Source organism: Oryza sativa, chromosome 4 (assembly GCF_034140825.1).
Source record: "Oryza sativa Japonica Group chromosome 4, ASM3414082v1".
NCBI lineage: Eukaryota > Viridiplantae > Streptophyta > Magnoliopsida > Poales > Poaceae > Oryza > Oryza sativa.
In genome coordinates this window covers 15,585,536-15,594,563 of record NC_089038.1, presented here as the reverse complement: position 1 = coordinate 15,594,563, position 9,028 = coordinate 15,585,536, and the positions used below count along the sequence as shown (strand labels likewise).

General features: G+C 41.4%; 2 long non-coding RNA genes across 5 annotated transcripts; both read right to left on the bottom strand.

The window, feature by feature from the left end:
• Positions 1-1,035: 1,035 nt before the first annotated feature.
• LOC9269831 (uncharacterized) lies at positions 1,036-6,548 on the bottom strand. Of its 4 annotated transcripts, none has more exons than XR_001545658.3 (6): positions 5,640-6,548; positions 5,289-5,513; positions 4,419-4,590; positions 4,118-4,297; positions 2,559-2,632; positions 1,036-1,393 (listed from the first exon to the last, which is right to left on the bottom strand). It is a non-coding gene; the product is annotated as an uncharacterized lncRNA (long non-coding RNA). The 4 variants fall into 4 exon arrangements; XR_001545659.3 differs by having other exon boundaries at positions 5,289-5,573; positions 5,640-5,953; XR_001545657.3 differs by having other exon boundaries at positions 5,289-5,510; positions 5,640-5,942.
• LOC112938702 (uncharacterized) lies at positions 2,158-2,551 on the bottom strand. The gene is made up of 2 exons (XR_003241912.2): positions 2,285-2,551; positions 2,158-2,206 (listed from the first exon to the last, which is right to left on the bottom strand). It is a non-coding gene; the product is annotated as an uncharacterized lncRNA (long non-coding RNA).
• Positions 6,549-9,028: the final 2,480 nt, after the last annotated feature.

Below are 9,028 nucleotides of genomic sequence, written 5' to 3'. Positions count from 1 at the left end.
CTTAATAAATTCGTCTCGCGGTTTCCAGGCGAGCTATGAAATTAGTTTTTTTCATTCGTGTCCGGAAACTCCTTCCGACATCCGGTCAAACGTCTGATGTGATACCCAAAAAATTTCTTTTCGCGAACTAAACAGACCCTATGTTCGGGGGAGCAAGCGAGGTGGGCCTTGAGGCTCCCGTTAAATCATTTCGTTAAGTTTTTTTTCCTAAAGAGATAAATTTAGTAGTTGAATGTAATGGTTCCATTGGTTTATTATAGTGCCATATGACGATTTAAGAGTATTTATTGGAATACCACGTGACAGCCTAGAATTGTTTGTAGGATGTTCAATGGACTTTTAGCATGTAATAGATATTACAGTTAGTTTGAAGCTTTGCTACTGCTGTGCTGTGCATGAGTGCACAGATTGATCTAGCTTTCTTTTGTTGTTTGACTTGAACATATATACTGTAGTTTGATTGACTTGTAAGCATGAAATAAATTAAAATGACAGCGGAAACATTAGGATCATATTAGCACAACTTAATTTAAATGATAGTCATATCCTATAATAGATTTATTTTTATATCGGTTTATTTTTATGGAACGGAATTAGTTGCTCGCAAGTGCATTAAATTGGACCACCGAATCAACGTGGCCGTTTTCGGAAAAAAAAAATCAACGTGGCCCAGATATGCGTAGTCCACTGTTGGGAGAATAAAAAAAAGAAGTGGAATAAAGGAACAATTTAGCTGCAAGTTCAAGCTATCTTTTTATGCATTGTTTGGATAAGGTGCCCACTACACTAGCCATGATATTTACTAGAGGCTGGGGCGCGCCAGTGGCGCGCCGCCTGTGGACAGCTCAAACAGATGCATAATTGGCGTTTGTCTATGATTAGTGAAAATCAATGTTCATTAATATTATCTGTAGCAAAAGTCATCAGACACAAACTACCACATTTGCTAGTAGTGATAGTTATAGCACAATCATTTGTCTTTGGGCATAATTACAACAAAACTCCTAATAATAATTAACCCATATGAAAGAGTACTGAAGATAATCCACATTCATTCAAAGCCACATCACTGTTGGTTCTCTAGATGACCAAAGGGTTTTCCACTTGTTCAGGTAGTTCTGGTACTTGCGCAAATCAAATACAATGAAAAGGTATAGCTGCACTTTAAACTACTAAAACATCTAAATTTCCATCGAAGGGCTAGGCATTTGTGATGCTATGGTTAAATTTGCTTGCAAGAAATCTGAAAACAGAAAACCAAAACAAATGCTTCAAACATTCGATGGAATTATTCCCTGCTTCTCGTCCTCCAATTGCTTTTTCTTCACCAAAAGCTCCACCAAATTTCATCGTCATCTGTGGGTATAATATGTCACAGTCGGTACCGTGGAGCCTATATAGCAAGAGCAAACAATTACAAAAGAAACCCAAATAGGACATGGCAATAAAAGAAACCCAAACAGGACATGGCAATAAAAGAAACCCAGAAACAAGTACATAAAAAAAGATGCAGGCATGCAATTGTCCTCTGAGGAGGGTTATTAATACTATATGACAGATTTTATCCTTAGTATATTAATTCTCAGAAGATATATTTATGGCACAGGATATGGTTCGTTATTTGGTCATGATACATAAGAGAAAATCCAGTAGGGTTAAATTTCTTCGTGATTCTTTTTTAAGTGTCACTAAACATGGATATTATCTTATAAAGAATTTAATACATTAATAATGCATACAGTACACATAATGGAAGAAAGGTTTAAAAGCCTAAGCTTATTTCAACTATTAAATTTGAGTCATATCTTAGTATAATTCAATAAACAGAGAAACAACGAGACTATAGTGAAAACATACAAATCATCAACCTTCACCAAGACCACTTTAGGAAATCAGAAATACAATACTACACATAAACAGAGGATGAAGATCCATTAGTGCCAAGGTGGGCCTTGATTTCAGTTTATAAGATGTATTCTCAATCTCAGACCAAAACATACATAATAAAAAATCGCCAAAACACTCTCACAAAGTTATATCATATACATTAACGACCATTGTACTGAACAATTTCAGGATTGTTAATAACAAGAAGAAGCAAGGTTATACTTATCACCAGGAAGTAGAACACTTGCGATTTGCCATTAGAAAAAGAAGTTGACAACATAGAAAATATCTGTGAATTTTAATCTAGCTATGAGAATTCCTACAAGGCAGTTTGAACACCACATGAGTAGCTATCCATGTTAACCAAAAATGGACAGGTAGAAGAACACCTCAATACCTCCAAGTGTGCTAGTTTATTCCTCATAGTGCATAAGGACCTCCCGGCTGACTGAAAATCTAACTTAGGCCTCAAGTGTGCTCATGTACAACAGGCAAAGTCCATATTAATGCCTTCTATCCTACCAATATGCATGGAAGCTATATGTATATAACAAATTATGCACCAACACTACAAACAATTCATCTATCAAATGTGATACGAGAAAACCGATGCCAATTATATCTGCAAAAAAAGAAAGTGAGTAGGGCAAAATCATGTGCACAAGACATACTTTTAAAGTCGTGACGTTCATTGGGGTCCATGTTTTAGTTTGCAAATTCCAATAGCTCTGCATCCATGAAACTGCTGCAAATAAGAGCATGGTCGCTTAATTTTTCAACTTTGCCAGAAAATGAAAAAAAATCATGGTAAATGACTACTAAGCAAAGAATTGTGATCTCTAATGCATTACACGAGAATAATATTTGACAATAACACTATTGATTGTAGGGAGTACTAACTTTTTGAATTCACTCCTAGCAATAATATTTGACATCAGGAGTATTAACTTATTACTCCCAATATCAAATACTGTTGATTGGAGGAAGTAGTCTTTTTACCAAGCTCTCTACCAAATAGCTTTAGCCTTAGTGGCACTAAAATAGGAGAATCATTCATTGATAAAAACACTAAAAAACGGTTGCAGTTTAGGTTAACTACAACAACCATTTACCTGCTCCTCACAAGCAATTCAGAGTGTTCCACTCACAACATTTTAGAGATAGCAACAATAGCATTAGAGATGGTACTGCTTTAAGTGGATAATCATTTAGAGATGATACTGCTTTTAGATATAGGAACAATAGAATTGAGCATATAGTGAAATTTTCGGAGTGCAATAAGAATCTAAAGAAGCAAATTGCTAATGTTAAGTGGTCAACATTGAGACATTCAAGGTAATTTATCAGATGGATGGCATGTACTGCTGCAACAATGATCACACAACGAGCAAACAAAACCTGTCAAAAAAATTCGTGTCAACTAAATTTCATATGCAGATCCAAATTTGAAACCTTTTTGTAGTAAAAAAGTTGGTTTTAACAACCCCCTCCCTCCCTCCCTCCCTCCCATTTTAGTTATGTTGCATTGTTGCATATTACATGATATGACCTTTAAATTTCCTTGAGGGCTTTGACACTTGTAGGTCGGTTTTTTTCTAGGGATGAAAATGGCCACGGAAATTCCCTGCCGACTGAGTGTCGTTTCATATCATTGGTACCTTTTTGACCGTTGTCCTTTTTAGCTACATATAAACAATAGTTTAATTGATAAATATGGCCTGTTACCAACTGACCGAGGGCCATTTCCGTAGAGACAGTACCGATTCCGGCTGTTTTGATCCCTTGTTTTTTCTACCCGGTTTTGACACCCTATTGTTGGTGTAATAATCTTTGTAACCACTCTCCTAAAATATTAATGAAATTTAGTTGGCCTTGTCCTTCATCTAACCCAGCTAATATTAATTTTTTTTCTACATTGTGGATGATAGCTCTGTCCATGTCCCATGGAGGAAAGCCGACCACCTGAAGCAGGTGCAGTTGAGCTCCTATTTCTCAGTCACCACAGGTGGGAGATGTTTAGTGAACTTGTGATTTTCTTTATGTCGGCAGAAGCAGAAACAGACAACTAAATGATCATCCATGGCGGTTTTAACGTCTCCATCAAGAGATTCTAGTGGGCTAGCAGATGTCTACTGGTAATATGGTACAAGCATTTATGCCAAAAAAAGGATGATAATATAAGCATATGGAATATGTGATAAGATAATGCCTGAAACATGTTCTGTGATACCTGCACAAGATTGGCCCTGTGATCAACCATATTAGACCTCGACTCTAAAACTTTGATCAGCAGAATCCGAACAAACCGATATCTCTGATGCCTTGTCAAGGCCATTCGACTTGTATGGAGCGACATGATTTGAGGCTTTGAGTGGAGGGGTAGATCAATTCATTATGTATTCATTAGTACCTGCAAATTTATGGTATTAGCACTCAGCTATAGCTACAATTGGAAAAGTCCATTATAGTAACTTTCTATATTTACATGTGGAGTGTATTAGCACATCAGAAAGGTTTATGAAATGCTTAACTGTATCCAAAACCTCAGCTTGAGTAAACTTCTAAAATACCCTTTCAAAAAACCAGAAAGCCTCTCTAACTGCTATTGCTGATCCTACAGTTTTTTGTTTTTCTTCAGTTCCTTGGGATGCCATCTATCCTTTCATGATCTCATTCCAAACATGTGAATCCATGCACCCCTGCCTAAATTTTTCATCAGTGAGTAATGAAAACAACGCTAAATATAACAAATAGGACATTCCAAGATAGATGAGTTATAGCCTAATTAGGTTTCAAAAACATTCTTAAAATAAGTAGGCAAAAGTTCTCGCATGCCAACAGATATTTTTGCCCAACTACCACTGAAATGATCCGACTTTTTTTTTAGAACTTGAAATGACAGACTTGGTAGCATATGTCCATCTGATCTCCTCTATAAACTAAACAATACATGGCGGGAGAAGAGTAGAAAAGGAAGGCTAACTAATCTAAATATGTGGTTTTCCTTTACTGCTTGAGAACAGTCATTAGTATCTCTCACATTATGGAGGAATTAAAAAAATGTGTTGAGGCCTAACAGTGAATGATCCTAGATAATAATCAGACAACTCCACAAAAGGAGAGACGTTATGTGTTTTATTAGTACTATATTGCAAAATTCGTAACCCGTTCAAAAATATTTAACATAACCCAATGAGAGAATGGACAATTAGAAAAACTAAGAACAGGATGTGGCTAACAACATGACATCGGTTGGTAAAAAGGTCAAGCTTTTTAATAGGAGTGGGACGGAAGGAATGGATTATATTTGGCTGCGAAATCAATCATGTTGATACACTGAAAATCTAGAATAGATTAGAGGAAGAAGATGCTGACAGGGAGGAGCTGCAAGAAAAAATTACCATGAAACTGATCCTTGCCGATCTGGCTATCCCTACGCAGGCTGAACATGTCATCGACATTAACCGCCTCGCAGTCGGCGTGGACTCGCGGCAGCCGCAACTGTCATCGTCCATTGGTCACAGGGACAGCACGGCCCCTCCATGGCGCCCGCAGTCCCCTACGGCGGTCCAAGCCTGCAGTACAGGCTGGTCGCCCTCGCCGGCGGAGGAGGCTGGATGACCCTGCTGATGATGGCCAGTCAAAGCATGTGGCCCCAGTGGAGGTTGAGCCGCAGCAGGACCGTCCTACCCCCGATGAGAAAAGCAAACGTGCTTAGGAATAAAATTAACAGAAGGACAAAAAAGCTTTACCTGCAGCTCCTTGAAGGTGATGTTCATGTTTAGCCGGTTTTGCAGTAAGCTCACTATTTCACCAGCACGTCGTTGGGGCGGTTGGGCTGAGACAAAACACAAAAAACATGCACAGTTCATGTCAAGAAAGTTGCATATTTGGAGCATATTCTGCGAGAAAGTAAAAATGGGATCACGGAGGACATGGTCGGGGTCCTTCCAAGAAGTTCCTGATGGCCATAATCTTGCTCTCCAGCCCAAGCTGCTCGGTGTCAAGCTCGTCGGCTAGCTCCTGTGTGCCACCGGCTTCCACGTCACTCTGCAACTCTACTCCTCTAGAGAAAGCCGGAGCCGCCTGGCGACGTACGGTCCTCCTCTTCTCGACGCAACCACTGCCTTCCTTGGCGCCGGCTCCGTCACCACCGCCGTTTCTTCGATGGCAGCCGCAACGGAGGGTGGAGCACCGACCGTCGGCGACGGCGGCGAAGCACGCAGCAGGGGCGGCGGGCTCGTCAGCAACGGGGCGAGGCGGTGGCGGAAGTGGCGGCGCTCGGCGACGACGACGGTGGTGACGGAGGCGGAGATGCTGCCCGGCGCACGGGGGATGTCAGATCCCCGTCCCCCGACCACATGGGGGCCAGATCCGGACGCTGGTGGCCAGAGACGGCGGTCGGCAGGGACGGAGGGAGGCGAAGGTGGAAGTGGCGGCGCGAGGCGACGACGCTAGTGGAGGCGGAGATGGGTGCGCTCGCCGACGGCGACGATGCGATGGGGAGGCTGAGGCGCTGGGAGACGACGGGGCGACAGCGGCGGCGACGACGCAATGGGGAGGCTGAGGCGCTGGGAGACGACGAAGCGACGGCGGCGGCGATGAGGTGGACGCGGCGGCGCGAGGGGAAGGCAGAGGCGTAGGCGGAGGCGGAGGCGGAGGTGGTCGCGCGGGACGGAGGCGGCGGCGCGAGGGGGAGGCGGAGGCGGAGGCAGGAGAGCGAGAGGATGGGGACGAGTGGGAGGAGGCGAGACGGAAGGCGGCGGCTAGGGTTTGGGGGTGGGTGGGCTAGTGGGGATCATTATGCAAAAAATCCCCTCGACTTTAAGATTGTACAGCGCGGTCCCGATTCGCGTTTTTTCTCTCCCACGCACGGAATATCCGGCTACTACAAGGGCCTTCACGTAAAACATCGGCTCATAGGAACTGTTTGCTAAGGACCCATATTGAATTATATATAAATCGGAGGGATTTTTCGCAAAATTTCCACCGCGCGCCTCAATCCCAGCCGCCCACGCCTGATCGGACGGCGGGAGGAAAAAGGGGCGACGTGGCCCGCACCAACATCGCCCCAGCCCGCGCCCCTTAATAATATGCGATTCGCCACTTTCCATATATAAACCATATAGCAAAATCATTCATGAGGTCTATCCACTGGGCATTATAATTTTTGTTTTTCATATTTGTATCAATGAACTGCACAAACAAATTTATATTCCCTCCAGTATAACAATAATTGTCCTTTTTTAATCATTTTCCATGGTATTATTGGTCATACTTTGACAATAACTTTATAACAAATAAGTTTGAGACGATTGTAACAAACTTCATACTTGTTAATTATCATTCCAGGGTTTTTGTTTGGCAAAATTTGGTACCACACATTGAAAATTTGTGGTTTTTGCATGTAGACATCACAAAAATATAGAACGGTCTGAGTACATCCTAAAAATATGGTAATCTGCTGAAGGACGGTCTGTCAATTATTTTATTATTTTTAGCCTATACAAGAAGAGAAATGTTTCGAAAAGACAAGATTACCCTGCCACCCGTGAAGACCACCCGGTCTGGTCTGTTTCAACCATTCGATCGATTCCCATCTCCTAACCTCTCTCTGGGCCTCACACCCCAAGTCCCCGATCCTAGGCAGTGGTAAGGGCTTCAACAATTGCGAGCTGATGGTAGCTCTTATCTAAGAGCTAACTCTTCACATACATTAAAATAAATGCACTAAATGTATATGCATGAGAAAGAGAGAGGAGAAGAAAATAAATACAAAGTTAGAGCCCATCTACTATACATACTAACTCTAATATGATCTTATAGCTAATATTTGGCTCTACTGTTAAACTTGCTCTAATTGCTTGGGAGGGCATGTCATCACCTATTGCACGCAATGGCTTGTCGAGACCCCTCATCTTTTAATAATGTGTGCACAATGCATGACTAGTGACAACATAATAGTGGCCCGCTGTTGGTATTTATTATAGTCTTAAATAAATCCGCAAGAACATGGATACTGAAGTAGCACTTCACTTTAGAGTATTCCAAGGGTATCAAATCACAGGGAACATGTGTGTATAATCTAAGAACAAGATTCAACCAAGGACAACAACTAATTGGGATGCTTAGGAAAGAGCGGATTCCTATGGGTTAATTAAGTTAAGTTAAAACTCTATAAATTGTTTCGAACACTGGCTTACTCCTGATCTTCCAAGGAGACTCCGGCCTACAGCTCTATGATGTACCGAACGTGGAGAATTACAAAGGACAGATATGGCTGTTACCACCTGCCATCAACTTCTACAACCCGTGGAGCACACAACAAACAAACGTAAACTCCAGCCTTAACACCATGTCTACGCTATTGATTATTACCCCAATCTCGATGTCACACTTACATAAGATTAAGGTACTCTAAGTACAGCGATGAACCTGGAATGATGAGAATATATCTTAATTACTTAAATAAGAAAAGTTAATTCCAAAGGAGATCACAAATACTTATGTAAAAGAAGCATCCAACGAGGTACAAGATCAGAGAGAGAGAGAGAGAGAGAGAGAGAGAGCTGACATCTTCGGCACTCCTCTAGAATTCCTTGGAAGAATGTCGACATCCCTAGCACTCCTTCGGAGAGAAGTCCGACATTTGGGGCACGCATGCACGCTTTTCAAACTGCTAAGCGGTGTTGCTTTTGCAAAAATTTTCTATATAAAAGTTGTTTTAAAAAATCATGTTAATCTTTTTTTAAAAAAATAGCTAATACTTAATTAATCATGCAATAATACGTGCTTCATTTTCCGTGCTAGGGAGGAGGGATTCCCAACCCCTCCTCCCGAACACACCCTTTGACTGTGTTCTTCCCCCATTTTTCCCAACTCACCTCTCTCGTTTTCTGCGTGCACGTTTCCCAAACTACTAAACGGTGTGCATTTTGAAAAAAAAATCTATAGGAAAGTTGTTTTAAAAATCATATTAATCCATTTTTCAAGTTTATTTTAGATAATACTTAATAAATTATGCACTAATCACCGCTCTGTTTTGCATGTTGGGAGTGAGGGTTCCCAACGCTCACTCCCGAACTCAGCCTAAATGTGTAAGTGAGTTGCACTCCACTTGTTGTGTAATTTTAGAGTGTAG